The 15,606-nt window shown below is 43.7% G+C and overlaps 1 protein-coding gene across 5 annotated transcripts in view; it reads right to left on the minus strand.

Moving 5' to 3' along the window:
* The window catches only part of Smim3 (small integral membrane protein 3), a 51,637-nt gene that overhangs the window by 32,668 nt on the left and 3,363 nt on the right, over positions 1-15,606 (minus strand). For 2 of the 5 annotated variants that reach the window (XM_059246632.1, XM_059246634.1), the window contains exon 2: positions 5,800-6,030. The gene's annotated coding sequence lies outside the window, so the exon portion shown is untranslated. Of the gene's footprint in view, positions 1-3,239; positions 3,319-5,799; positions 6,031-15,606 lie in introns of all 5 variants that reach the window. The other 3 variants (XM_059246635.1, XM_059246637.1, XM_059246636.1) reach the window with 3 other exon arrangements.

Consider the following 15,606-nt stretch of genomic DNA (forward strand, 5'->3'; position numbering starts at 1 on the left):
TAGTGTCTTCATTACTTTTCTGTTGCCATGGTAAACACCATGACCAAAAGCAACTTTGGAAGGTAAGGATTTACTTAGCTTCCATGTCCCACTCACAGTTCATCATTCAGGCAAGCCAGGGCAGGAACTCAAGCAGGGCAGGAACCTGGAAGCAGAAACTGAAGCAGAAGACATGGAGGAATGTTGTTTACTGGCTTTCTCTCCATGGCTTGCTCAGTTTGCTTTCTTATACAACCTAGGACCACCTGCCCAAGGCTGGCACCTCCTACAGTAAGCTGGGCCCTCCCACATCAATCCTTAACCAAGACAATACAGGCCTACAGGCCAACTTGATGGAGGCATTTTCTCAATTAAAAGTCCCTCTTTCCAAGCTATGTCTAGGTTTGTGTCAAATTGACTTGTAAAATAACTAGCCAACCCACAAAAGTTTCTTTGGTGGGAAACTTGCCCTGCCAAACCTTCCACAGTCAAGTAGCCAGGACTGCAATCTTCCAGAACCTGAACTACAGCTTCTTGGCAGCCTCTTCAGCCTTGGCCCAAACACATCAGAGGCAGCAGGGCATCTCCTGCTGTGTTTAGGAGAGTGGCACAAAAAGCAGATTGGAGAGTGGCACCTGAAATTAGATATTTTTAATGACCTTGTTGCTGTGGAATAATTCTTCTGTACACTGTGTGAATATATGTCACTATGATTGGTTTAATAAACAAGCTGAGTGGCCAATAGCTGAACAGGATAAAGTTAGGCAGGACAGCCAAACTGAGAATGATGGGATGAGGAAGGGTGGAGTCTGAGAAGTCACAAGCAGAAGCTGGGAGAAGCAAAATGGACATGTCATACTGAGAAAAAGTACCAAGCCAAGTGGCAAGGCATAGATAAAAAATATGGGTTAATTTAAATGTAAGATATTGTGATTGATAAAGCTTTCATGGGGATCAGAGAACAGAACAGCCACTAGATTAGACATAGAGGTCAGACAGTGGTAGCACAAACCTTTAATCCTAGCATTCCAGAGACAGAGATCTGTCTGGATCTCTGTGAGTTCAAAGCCACACTGGGAACTGAGCCAGGCAGTGGTGGCACACACCTTTAATCCCGGCACTTGAGATCCCATGTCTTTGCCTGGGAAGGACATATGTCTTTAATCCCAGGAAGTGATATGGTAAAACATAGAAAGATACATAAGGCATGAAGAAACAGGAACTCGTGCTCTTGAGGCTGAGGACCAGGAACTAGAGGCTTTTAAGCAGTTCAACTAAGACCCTTTTGGGTGAGGACTCAGAGGCTTTCAGTCTGAGGAAACAGGAACTCATTCACTCTTTTGATGGAGGATTTTGTAGGGGTAAAAACTAGTAGCTTGCTGTTCTGCCTCTCTGATCTTTCAACTTATACCCCAATATCTGGCTCTGGGTTTTTTATTATAAGACCTTTTAAGATTCGTGTTATAAGAGTTAGCTAGTAACAAGCCTGAGCTACTGGCTGAGCATTTATAAGTAATCTTAAGTCTCCATGTTGGTTATTTGGGAGCAGGTGCTCAGGACATGAAAACTCCACCTACACCTTGCTCACTAAACAACCCCTCAGGATTGAGGAGTAATGTGTTTACTAAGTCCCTAGATATACTGCGGTCTGAATAAACTCAAAGATTCTGTTCTCTCTTTATCAGGATATAGTAGGTAAACTTATTTTATAATCAAAGCCTCTACAGACTTTTATACAGAACAAATGTCATTTCATTGGGTATTACCCTTAATCCCTAAGGAATAATTGTACTCCTAGTGCAAAAGCAAGGCTACAAAAGCCCTCCAGGGAAATAACTCTGGCGTCTACTCTGAGACTTACATAAGGTCCCAACAGGCACTAACAGACAGCTGTGAGGTTCATTTGCTGAAGAGCCAGCAGTATTAGCAAATGGTGAGAACCCAGAGAAAAGAGGAATCCACTCACTTTAGAGACTTAATACAAGACTTAACGGAGATCAGTTTCTTGGCTTTGATATCCTAGTATTAGACTGGACATCAAAGAAGTGTTTTGAGGGTGGGAAATAGAACTCACTTGTCAGAGTACTTGCTAGCATGCATAAAGCCCTTGGTTCAATCTCCAGTACGGCAACAATAACAACAACAATAATAATAGTAATAACAATAAGATAGTCAAGCATTACACTGAACAATATTCACTGGACACCACACCACGGCAGTGAGAGGAACAGAATGACAACAACAGCAACAGAAAACAAAGCTAAAAAAAGCGAGTGCTGAAAAGACACCCCAGCTGACACAGTGGTTGATGTGCAGACCTGCGCATGTGAGTGTGAGCTTCAGAACCCACACTGAAAAAGCAATAAAAACCAGGCATCATGCTGTAATTCCAAGTGTAGAACTACAAGGCTGCAGCACCACCCTGTGCTTACACAAGTCAAAACTGTAAACTTTTCTACCAAACTGTTAAATAAGACAAAACTCCATTTTAAATAATTTTCGGGAAGAAGGTATTTGGCTGAAATTCAAATTCTTCCAGGGTTAGCACTTCTTAAAATCAAATACGTGTTCAGTTTCACTTTCTGCTAAAATTTGCATTTCACTTAGGAACTACATCTCTTTAAATCAGCCAAGTGTGTAAGAATGGATGCCAAGACTATCCACTCAACATGAGGTCCAGGACCTCTTTGTATTATAAATACCACCCCCCACCCCCCACCCCACCCCCAACCGCAGAACCCCCTACTGTTTGTGCTCACCTGCTTGATTTGGCATGGCTATGTACCCTTTTGGAAAAGTAAGTAAAACATTTTTTTAATCTTAGTCCCATTTCTTAAGGAAAAAATAATTCATTAATTTTATTTTTATGTATATGGGTGTTTTGCCTATATGCCTGTGTGCCTGGGGCCCCCAGAAGTCAGAAGAGAATGTCAGATTCCCAGGAAATGGAGTTACCCATGGTTGTGAACCACCATCTAGATGCTGGTAACTGAATCCCAGGTCATCTGCAAGAGCAACAAATGCTCTTAACCACAGAGCCATCTCTCCAGCTACCCAGACACATTTCTTACATGCAGTGTGAGGAACTGAAAACAGAACTTTACACGTACTTAGCAAACTGAAGTATCGCCAAAGCCCAGAAGACATTTCTTTAAAACAAAATCAATTAGCCTTTACTGGCATCGAACAAGAAAGACTCACATTGCTAAACATGCTTATGAAACAGAAGTCAGAAATGAAGATGGAACCATATTACAGACCTTTTAGAAATGAAAAGAATTACAGGGGAAACTACTGTGACTAACTCTTTTCTTCTAATTTAGATAAATGGACAAATTCCTAGAAAAAAGAAAACAGTAATTAGCAAAGCCAACTGTGGTGGTTTGAACAAGAAAGCCCACCACCAATAGGCTCATATATTCGAATGCTTAGTCATCAGGGAGTGGTACTACTTGAGAAAGATTAGGAGGTGTGGCCTTGTTAGAGTAGGTGTGGCCTTGTTGGAGGAACTGTGTCACTGGGGGTGGGCTTTGAGGTTTCAAAAGCCCAAGATAGGCGCAGTGGCTTTCTCTTCCAGCTGCCTGAGGATCTGGACATAGAACTCTCAGCTACTTCTCCAGTATCATGTTTGCATGCATGCTGCCATGCTCCCCTCTGTGATGATAATGAACTAAACCTCTGTGTAACACAAATTGCTAAACAGTCTTATTAATAAAAAACCCAGAGCCAGATATTTGAGCAAAAGCTAAAAGATCAGAAAAGCAGAGCAAGCCTGCCACTAGTTCTTACCTCTACGAAATCCTCAGTCTAAAGAGAGCAAGTTCCTGTTTCCTCACGCCTTATATACCTTTCTGTGTCCTGTCATATTACTTCCTGGGATTAAAGGCGTGTGTGCTTCCCAAGTAAAGGTATGAGATCTCAAGTAATGGGATTAAAGGTGTGTGCCACCACTGCCTGGCTCTGTTTCCAGTGTGGCTTTGAACTCAGAGATCCAGAGGCTCTCTGCCTCCAGAGTAATAGGATTAAAAGTGTGTGACACCACTGTCTGACCTCTATGTCTAATCTAGTGACTGTTTCTGTCCTCTGGTCCCCAGATAAGTTTATTAGTGATATATTATATCACTATACCTCAGAAACTGTAAGCCAGCCCAATTAAATGCTTTATTATAAAGAGTTGACATGGTCATGGTGTCTCTTTACAGCAATAAAACAGTGACTAAGACACTGACTAAAGAAACAAAAAATCTGAATAAACCCCAAATAAAGTGACTAGATTAATAATTAAAAACAAAAAAAACACCCTCCATAAAAATCCTAGAACCAGAGTTCTCTAGAGGAACAGAACTGTAGTCAGAAGTTTTCCTGTGTCCTGCCTGGCCCGTGGTCAAGACAAATCTCTCCCACTCGCGTCCCCCAAGTAAACACACAGAGGCTTATATTAATTATAACTGCTCAGCCATTAGCTCAGGCTTATTACTGACTAGCTCTTACATTTAAACTCAGCCCATTTCTGTTAATCTATATGTCGCCACGTGTTATGTGGCTTTACCTGTGTGCTGTTGCATGCTGTTCCCTGGACAGCAGGCTGGTGTCTCCTCACTCAGCCTTCCTCTTCCCAGAATTCTCCTAGTCTGCTTATCCCACCTATACTTCCTACCTGGCTACTGGCCAATCAATGTTTTATTAAACCAGTGTACAAAAGCATTATCCCACAGCACAGAAGTGATAGAATGAATGTGTGTGTGAGAGAATATGTGTGTGTGATATATATGAATACTATTAAATAATATATATGGGAGTTATTACAATGGCATGCAATGGTCCAGCTAGTCCAACAATGGCTGTCTATCAACAGCAGCTGTTCAGTCTATGAGGCTGGATATCTCAACTGGCCTTCCGTATATTCCAGAATCCCAAAGAGGTATGCTCTAATGCCAGGGAAGAAATGAACTTGCCATCAAGAGTGAGGGCATGGGCTGGAGAGATGGCTCAGAGGTTGAGAGCACTGCTTGCTCTTCCAGAGGTCCTGAGTTCAATTCCCAGCAACCACATGGTGGCTCTCAACCATCTGTAATGAGATCTGGTGCCCTCTTCTGGTCTACAGGCATACATGCAGGCAGAACACTGTATCCATAATAAATAAATCTTTAAAAAAGAGTGAGGGCAAGCAAGCAAAGAGCAAGTACTTTCTTCTCCAGTGTCATTTATTAGGCTGCTACTAGAAGATGTGGCCCAGATTTAAGGTGGATTGTCCCACCTCAAAAGATCCAGATTTAGGGTGGATCTTCCCACTCCAAACAATTAAATCAAGAAAACTCTCTCACATGTGTCCCCAGCCTCTTGACACAGTCAAGTTGACAACCAAGAATAGGCATCACCCTGGCTAAGAGCACTTACAGATTTTTCAAGGACTCAAGTTCAGTTCCCAGCACCCAGATGGTGGCCCACAACCCCCTGTAATTCCAGTTCCAGGAGATCACTCTTCTGACTTCCTCAGGCTCCTGCACACACTTGGTGCAAATACATGCACTCAGGCACACACACTCAATCAAACATAAACATAAAAATAAATAAATTTGTTAAAAGCCCAGGACCAGATGGCTTCATAGGCCAATCTAGTAAACGTTTGAAAAATTAGTATACTAAGTGACTCCTGGACATGCTTCATTCTTTCCCTCAGCCCTCTTTCATCCTATTAATCCCTCTGCTTAAATCTATATTAAAATGTCCCTTAATAAACTTAAACTCTGATTCATATAAATATGATATGATATGTCAGTTTTTCCAAAACACAGACGTGAATAGTTAGGATTTCGTTACTTTTCTTACTGCTGTGACCTGACAATCTAAGGGCTCCTTTGGGCTCATTGCTTGAAGGTATCATCCAGCCCTGCAGGGAAGCACGACAGGAAGAGCAGCTCCAGCTGTGGCTGCAGGGTCACCAGGCAGCTAGCCATGCTGCATCCACAGCCAGGAAACAGGAATGCTGGTGCCCAGCAGGCTTTCTTACACCTTTCTTCTTTTATTCAGTTCTAAGTTTGGCCATTTAACCTGAAAAATAATAGAAAAGGGTTCATCACTTCTATTGTAGGGTTCAATTTTACTGTATTTTAAAAATCCATTCTGTGTGCATGTGGTTTGTGTATAGGAGCAAGCATGCAAAGGCCGAGGTAGGCAGAGGGCAGCTTTCAGGAATCAGTTCTCTCCCACTCTGTGGGTCCTGGGGATTGAACTTTGGTTGTCAGACTTGACAGCAGGTGCTTTATATCCTGAGCCATCTCAAAGGCACTCTGTGATCATATTTTTAAAGATTTGCGACAGGGTCTTATGAGACCAAGACTGTCCTTGAACTCTTCATCCCCCTACCACTACCTCTCAAGTGCTAGGGTTACAGGCATGTACGGCCAGATCTGGCTCACAAATAACTTTGGAAGTTTGTCATTATAGAAGTGTACCGATAAGAAAAAACATTGAGAAGTAAAGCAGAGGGTAACCAGCTGTCCCATCTATGTCATAGTACAGCGTGTCATCAAGGCCACCTGACTCCAGGAAACAGCTGTTGCTTGGTTCACCATTTGCTGTCAATTAAGAGTCAGACAACTGACAACCCCGTAGAGTTAGCTGCTAACTTGTGGACAGCTGGGTGCAGTACAAGTGGATTTTTGTCCGTTCTTTCCAGGAAAGATACAGATGATTTCTACCAAATAGCAAAAATAACTAAAGGTTATGTTTCTATTGCTCTGAACTCAGGTCATTCTTCACAAATGTCAAAAACTTCTAAGTAAATGCAAAATGAGGGTGTGGTTCAGAATTTTTGAAAAGTGATTTTGAATGCTTCTTCTGCATTTACCTCACTGCCATGGCCACATACTTAATGTCTGTGAGCCTCAGTTTTCCCTTCTGTAAAACATTACATGCCGGGCGGTGGTGGCGCACGCCTTTAATCCCAGCACTCGGGAGGCAGAGCCAGGCGGATCTCTGTGAGTTCGAGGCCAGCCTGATCTACAGAGTGAGATCCAGGAAAGGCACAACGCTACACAGAGAAACCCTGTCTCGGAAAAAAAAAAAAAAAAAAAAAAAAAAAAAAAAAAAAAAACTATTAAAATCAGAGTTCTTCAGGGCATCAGTTAGATAGGTGTGTGTTTAGGAAGGGAGAAAGAGAGAGAAAGGAGTGGGGGATTGCTTTTAAGGAACTGAAGAACTGGCTACCATGAATGTGGAGGCTGGCAGGACAGACCAAGTAGACCAGAAACACAAAAGGAACTAATGTTGCATTGGAATCCAAAGGCATCTGTTAGCAGAACCCCCTGATCCTTTTTCCTTAAGGCCCAGAGCTGACAGGGTGAGGCAGAACCAGACTTAAGAGGGTAATCTAGATTACTTAAAACCCATTTAAATCTTAATCTCATCTCAGAAATAACTTTCCCAACAATAGCTAGACATGTTTAACCAATATACTGAGTACTGTGGTCTAGCAAAATGAACACACAAAGTTACCTAAAACACTCTTTGTCTCCTCTGTCCACCTGCCTGAAGAAAACCAAGACCAGTTAATGGTATGTCTAGAACACAAAGTGCCTTTACAATAAGAAGAAACAATACAGAACTGATAGAACTGCAAGGCAATGGGATGCCGGGTCTAAAGATGTAGGCAGGAGTCAGGTCAGCTTTTGAACCCTGAACAACCCTACAACCCTGTATGGTATGTTCTGAGCAGAAAGAGACAATTAGAACCAAAGTCAGTGGAAGAGGGGCAGATTGCTGGAAGAAAAAACTCTAGGACTACCCCCTGAAAATGCAGAATGGGCTTTCCTGGGCTGCCATGGGTTCCCTGCCATGGAAGTCATACAAGCTGGTGATGCGGCAGAGGGATTCTGCTGTGACCGTGGAGTGCTGAGGAGAACACTGGTACAATGTATGACACTAAACAGTACTGAATCTGACTCCTTTGTCCCTAGTTTGCTGTGACACCGACTAAATCTCTTCCCTTTTCTAAGTCTTTAGGCTCTAGCCATGAATAGAATGTGAAGCTGAATTAGATGATATTCTCTGGAGGAAGCTGCAACTCCGCAATTCCTTTAAAGTTAAGGCTCAAGGGTCTTAAGAACGTTACAATCTGAGTTTACCTTTTCAAAAATTAGTTTTTATTATGGGGGCGGGGCTGCACATGTGTCGGTGTACCACATGACTGCAGGACCAAAAGAGGGCATCAGATCCCCTGGGACTGGGGCTGTACACGGTTGTGAGCTGCCGTTTTGGTGTTGGGGATCAGACCCAGGGCCTCTGGAAGAGAAGCTTGTGCTGTGCTCTTAACTGCTGAGCCACTGCTCCAGCCCTGGGTGTACCTTTCAAAGAACTTCTGTGAGAGATGACTCACCTTGTCCCACTAACCCACTGTATTAGTGACTTTTCTACTACTCATGTCTGAACCAGGATGGAGCCGCCATTCGTGCTGGAGGAAGTGTGTCACTGGGGGAGGGCCTGAGAGTTGGAAGACTTGCAGTTCCCCCTTGCAGGCCCTTGAACAGCTGAACCTTCCAACAGCATTCTTCCAACAGGGTCAGACAGCAGGCCTTAGAACTCCCAAGAGTCTCCCTCCCTTCCCATTTCATCCTGGACTTCCTCTGCTCCACAGACCCTTGGGCGAAATGTCCTCTTCTACAAAAAAGCAACACGGACTTGCTAACTCTCAAAAGACATAGCTTCTTGCCTGAAAGCGGCATGCAGAAATGTTTACTTTAACTAAAACTTTTTATTGTGGCTAAAATACTACATCCAATTAACAATCAGGAAGGAAGGGAGGGAAAATGAATTTGAGAGGAAACAAGATGCTGAAAAGGAAATGGGAAGATTCCATCTTCTAGGTTAAAAGTGGAGAGATGGTCACATGGTCTCATTAGTGTAATTACTTGAAAGCACTCCCATAGCTTAATTTCAAAGTGTTCAATTATATAGTTGTAGAGCTAGTAAAGAGAAAGACTGTTACCGGCACATTGTCTGTTTGCCTTTCTAATTTTTCAAGAAAACTGTGACACTAAAATAAAAGCACTTCTATTTATTTTTTTTTTTATAAAATATTCTTTGTTTCTTTGTTTGTGTTTGTTTTTGTTTTTTGAGACAGGGTTTCACTGTGTAGCCCTGGTTGTCCTGGAACTCACTGTAGACCAGGCTGGCCTCAAACTCATAAAAATGGGATTACAGACCTGTGCCACCATGGTGGCTCACACCTATAATCCTACTAGTCGAGAGACTGAACAAAATATAATATAAATTTTTATTTCTTAATTTAACTTGTCCAGGATCACCCAGCCTATAGGGATAGCACTTGTTTTTTGGTTGGTTGGTTGGTTGGTTGGTTTGCAGTAATGGGAATTGAACCCAGAGCCTTCCACATGCTAAACAAGCACTCCACTACTGAGCTACACCCCCTCTTTTGACATTTTTAACACAGGCCCTCACTGAGCTGCCCAGGCAGCTCTTGAACTTGGAGACTTCTGTTTTACCCTCCCAAGTAGTTGGGCTTACAGGTCTGGCTCTTAGAGCTGGCCGTAAGTGTCCTGTGCCCAACTGGCTTCTCCTGAGTCAGTCAGTACTCCTCTTGGTGCCTCTGCTTTTTGCTCTATGAAATGGGCTCCTTCCTGCCTGGCTAACGCACACCAGAAAACACATCGGAATGTGCAGCAAACAAGTACACTGCAGCTTCGACAGTTCAAAGCCCGGCTAAGGGAACAGGCAGAGGATGTTTCTGTGGGAATGAAGAGGATCACTGTGAAGCCTAGCTAACGTTCAAGTACGGTTGTCAACTCCACTTGTCAACTCCATATGCCCCTAACTTGGATCTGTATTTCCTCCTTGCTTTGAGGGTGGAAGTACTTCTGTGTTTACTACACCACTAGGTCCCAGAGAAGACTATCAGGGCTCCCTTGCAGGGCCTCACAGACTTCCAATTGCTAGCACCTTTGTGTCTATGGGTTTTCCCAGAGCCACAGAAAAGCAGTCTGTCAGTCAAAGTGCCCAGTAATTAACACTCTCTCCAAGTCTTCGGGGATATAAATATTCCCAACTCCCTATCAATTATAATTGGCAGAATAATTTCTGAGAAGCATGTTCTATTGCTTCCCAGAGTGTCTCTGTGGCCCTAGGTCACAGACTGGTAATCAGCTCACTCACTCCCCTTCCAGGAGCATTCTCTACTGGCATACCCTGAACCCCTCAACTCCCCTAACTCTTGTCTCAAGACTCCTGTCTCATATTCTGCTTCAGATCACACATCTCCTTGGTGTCTGGCTTCTGTCAGGTTCAGCTCACAGAGAAGCTCCAGCAGGAGCTGAGGAGTTTTCATTCTACCCTCAGCCTCCCCGCCATCCCCAGAGGTTCCGAATGGTAATGGCTGGCTCTGCAACTGATTCTTCCCCTGCAACTTCAGGTCTCAGGCTTCAAAAAGTACCACACCTTTGTTAGCCAGGAAGTACCAAAATGTTCCTTTAGGTTCGCAGAAAGACACACACACACACACACACACACACACACACACACACACACTTTTGAACAACTCCCACAAGCAGCTTTTTCTCGAGTTATCATTTCTGGTTAGGTAACTAGTCAGATAGTACAGGCTTAAGGAAGGACCCCTGAGGGAGACCAGCTCCCTCTTATTCCCCTGGGGTATTCCTGAGCAGGGAGAAATGAGGAATTTGTAGATAGAAGGAGAGAGAGAGAAAGACAGAAAAAAACAGGATAGCCTCCGGAGGGCCTGGGTCCAAACCCACCAGCCCCTTCTGTCTCTACTAAAAGGCTTTTAAAAGAATGCCAAGGGGTGGAGCCAAAGACCTCCCTGCAGCACAGCCAAGTGCAGACCATCCCAGACACCTGGTGACCATGCACATGTCTCTTATTCCCTGCTCTCTAGTCCCTCTGGGGCAAATAAATCTCCATAGTGTTAAGAACTTGGTCTTGGGGGTCCTGAGCCGATGCATTTCCTTTCAAGAAAACATAGTTCAAAGTCCAAAAGAACTTTCTAGAAATGAACAGTAAGAGACATCAAACTGAACAGATAGGAATATAGGCACCTGAGAAATGCCAATCATCCAAAGTAATCAAAGAAGTGAACATAATGTCCAAGAAGTAAGCTGGAGATGAGTCTAACTTCAGACAAGCACTTCCTCCCTCGGAACCTCCTCCTCTGGCAGCAAATGAGGAACCTGGAGCACACCGGGAGCACTGACAGTATGCTCTGTTCTTCCCAGTGTACTTCCCTGAACTCATCTTGCTCACATAGCAAGGAGCAAAGCTTATTTGGAAGAGCCTTTGGCACCATTACAAAGGGACTCACACAGCAGCAGCAAATTCTCAGCCCCAGCTGGAGCTCTAACAATCTGATTAATGTGTTTAACAAGTGACTGGCTCTTTCCCGGGGCCTCTTGTGAAATATGCTTTCCTGTCTGGTAACCATCATGCTTTGTGTGGAACAAAGTAAACCTGAGACTGAACAAGTCAGCTTCAACCATTCTCTTACAATTAAAAACTCTCGTCCTTTCCTGGTCTTTTTATTTGAACCTCTGACAGTATTAATAGCTGTTTCTGAGGAAATAAACTCCCTGTGAGTGAATTCAGTCAAGTCATTAAACAATTCATCCCCTGGTCTAACCAGAGTCTCACTGCATGTTTCCAAGCTACACCCTTCATGTGATACTCATACTGCCTAAAGCTAACTTAAGAAACCCCACAGGCTCAAATTTCAAAATACGCCAGGACCCCCACCCCTAGCACTGTCACCTCTTCCCTAGATGACTGGAGCAATCTATTAGCTAGCTTCTGCTTCTCTCCTTTTCTGTGTCTGCATCCCAAACACTTCACATACAGAGTGACACGTAAAATGTAGGTCATCACCACTCCTTTGGAAAACATGGCGGCCTACTAAGCTTTTTGTCAACCTGACACAAATAAGAGTCATCATGGAAAAGGAGCCTCAATTGAGAAAATGCCTCCATCAGACTGGCCTGTAGGCAAGCCTGTAGGGCATTGTCTTGGTTGGTGATTGATGTGGGAAGACCTAGCACACTGGGAATGGTGCCATCCCTGGACAGGGAATCCTGGGTTATAAAAGAAAGCAGTCTGGGCAAGCCCATAAAGACGCATTACTCCATGGTCTCTCTTTCACTTCCTGCCTCCAGGTTCCTGCCCTACTTGAGTTCCTGTCTTGGCTTCCTCTGATGATGGACTGTGTGACCCATAAGTCAAATCAACCCTTTCCTCCCCAGGTTGCTTTTGGTCATGGTGTTTATCGCAGCAAGAGAAAGCCAATGAAGAAGACACATGCAATGGCCTCCATGTCCCACAGACCAAAATCCGATCTCTTAAATGCTTTTCAAGATCCCACAAAAGCTGTCCTTGTTACTTCTGGTGCCTCATTCCCAAGGGCTCTCCAGCCATTTACCCTTTAACAGTTCCCTTACCTCTTTGCTATTGCTCCTCTGGACCTTTGAGATTTGGATCCGCCTCTGCCTAGAACACCCTTTCTCTACTATCTACTTCTTTCAACTTCCTATTTTCTTCCATCTTTGCTCAAATCTAACCTTTTCAGAAGGCCTATCTTGTCACTCCATGTAAAATTTTGAGGTTCCTTCCTTCCATTCCTTGCTCTACCTTCTACAAAAAAAAAAGAATTGCTTAAAGATGAAAAGAAATTATTTTTGCTGAGTCAGAGTCAGTGTGAAGTCACAGGCTGAATAGAACAGAGAATGTGTGTTAATGGGATGTCATCTGAGATCCATCATTTGAGAAGCCAGGATCCTACCCTAAATTTAACTAGCTTTCAGAAAACAACTACCATGGTTAGCCTGAGGTCATGCTGTGTATCCTCTACTTAAAGAGGATGCTGAGCCCACATTCCTGCTGCTGGGAGCCCACATTCCTGCTGCTGTGACGGAACAGAAGAAGCACTCTCCAAAGTGCCACAGAATTGGTACTGGGTTCATGTCAAGTCTAGCAGAAGCAGGAGCACGAGGGGAAAACACTTGGTGAGGCGGAGGTGTGCTTGAGAAACTCCTGATGAAGACAAGGTGGGGGCACTCTGGAACTGTGAAACTCATGTGCTCAGAGTGGGAATGAGGTCACTCAACAAATGTCCATGGCAAAATGAACAGGCTCTCTGCTATCGCTGGCTTTCTTTTACATTGGCTTGCTTTTTCTTTTGAAGTGTTAAAAGAGAAACTAGATTTTCACTCTGTTGCAGACATGGATTAGCTAATTTCGATAAACTGGAGAGTTGTATTTATAGGATTAGAAAACAGAAACAGTATGTAACAAGAAAACCTGTGGGAAGCAAGTATGTCACACAGCTCTAATACCAGCACTCCAGAGACAAAAAGATTATTAAGTTTGGGCCCAGCCTAGACTACAAGGAGAGACTCTCTCAAAAATAAATCAACCCATGGAAATGTTCTTTGCTCTGAGTCTTTTTATTTTCCATATGAAAATGCAGCGTTGTGAACTAGAATCTTGGCAGTTCATGTTGATTCTTGGTTACATTTATCCTACCATACCAGAAGACTAGAGTGGGCATCTACCAACTCCAACTTCAGAGACAATGCTACATTTGACTTGGTCTGTGCACCCTGAAAATAGCACTGAAGAAGCTGGCCCTGTAGGGCCTCTCACACCAAGTCAGGTGTCTTCAAGGTCTGTTTCTCCCTCTGCTTCTTTGCCTGGGCCTGTGATTCACCGCTGACTGGGGCTCATGCTCATTACTACCTAGACTTAGGGAATTCCACTATTGGCAACTGCAATGGAAACTCAGCCTGTCCAAATGGTGTCAGCCATGCACTACAGGCAAACAGGAGAGCATTGGGGAAAAAGCTGAGCTGACTTTGCCTTGTGGGGTTTTGTGTCTACATACCTGTTAGGCAATGTTAGCAAATTCGGTAGCATGTGCATGTAATATGTTCAGATGCAAAAGTCATCAAACGCAATTTACTGTACACCTACTCTGGATCAACCCCCTTGTCAGGCCTCCACAGAGCCCATGCTTTAGAAAGAAGACATCTTTGTTTTAAAAATAAAGGCGATGCCAAATGCAAGATGCTCTAACAGGTCACAGTTGTAGGAAAAAGGGAAGCATGGTCAGTTCCTCTACTTTAATGTTTGGCAGGTTTTCATAGAGGTTTTCATACCCTGCAACTAACAAGCAGACAGAAAGTTCCTAGCTGAGGAAACTGCATTTCCAGAGTCCCAAAGGATAAAAGGACTCAGAATATCCTCATTCCTAGAATCTATTATCCTGACAGTTTGGGGATTTGTCTTGTAGGTGACAGAGAGCCAACGAGGGACAATAAACAATAGAACATAAAATAAATAAATAGAATTGAAATGTGTCTTTTAAAAAGACTAGTCTAGCTCAATGTTTACTTTGTTTTTGTTGTGTTTGTGGGATATTTGTACACTGTGAAAATGTATTGCTGTGATTGGTGTAATAAAAAGCTGAACAGCCAATAGCTAGGCAGGAGGTATAGATAGGCTGGACTTCTGGCCACAGAGAGGAAGTAGAAGGAAATAATCCAGGCACAGAGAGACATCAAACATCAATGAGACATGGAGGGAACTGGACATACAGAAAGAAAGAAAGAAAAGTAAAAAGCCATGAGGCAAAACGTAGATGAATATAAATGTGTTAATTTAAGTTATAAGGGCTAGTGGGACAAGCCTAAACCAAGGCCAAGCTTTCATAATTAATAAGAAGTCTCCTGTGTCGTTATTTGTGAGCTAGCGGCCGACAACAAAGCTTGCTACTACGCAAGGTCTTATCTAGTTCTGGCTGGGCTGGAACTCAAAATACTGATCACACTCACAGAGATGCACTGCCTCTGCCTCCCCAGTACATCACCATGCCAGTCCAACCAGATCAGGTGGCTGCTGGGAGAAAGCAGTTAGCCCAGAAGGAAAACAATTCAACTCTGAATTAAGGCAGTCAATGAGAGACACAAGTTAGAGGGACAGAATGAAGAGGGACACAGTTAGAACTATTCAGAAAGTAAAATCAAAAAAGAAGGAGCCATCAAGGAAGCGCCCAAGTTTTTGGCTAAGGCAGATAGGTGCTAGTCAAGATTCTATTACAATCCGAGGGGCAAGCATGTGAGGAACATCAGCTCTGAGAGAAACATTCACAGTTCAGGCTATGGAGAAGGTTTGCCAGGACAGCAGCAGCCTGAAGCCCTTTGCCATGTTTACGTTTGGGAAATAGGGTTTAGGCAGCAGCAGCACATTTCCCGGGAGGGGCTCCCAGGAGGGCCAGGAAAGGATAGCTGTTGAGACGTGACTCTTTTTCTTTCCCTTCTGTGTACTTGCTGTGATGTTTTGATGAAACTGCAGACTCTAGGCAGGAAAGCCTGTGATTAGTGTAGTGTTCAAGCAGGAAACCCAAAGTGGGGAGAGCAGCCTTGGCAGATGGCCAGCCATGGTTGGCACACTTCCTGGGGTCTCAGAAGTTGCCTGGGAGCTCACTGGGTTGCAGCCTAACTCCAGCTGAAGGATTTCTGAGAGGAAATCATAGTAGGATTTTCATACTTGGGGTTTAGGGACGTTTCTTTTATGTGCCTAGCACTTCAGAGTTTACAAAATGCTTTTACACTC

This window comes from Peromyscus eremicus, chromosome 19, assembly GCF_949786415.1.
Source record: "Peromyscus eremicus chromosome 19, PerEre_H2_v1, whole genome shotgun sequence".
Classification (NCBI taxonomy): domain Eukaryota; kingdom Metazoa; phylum Chordata; class Mammalia; order Rodentia; family Cricetidae; genus Peromyscus; species Peromyscus eremicus.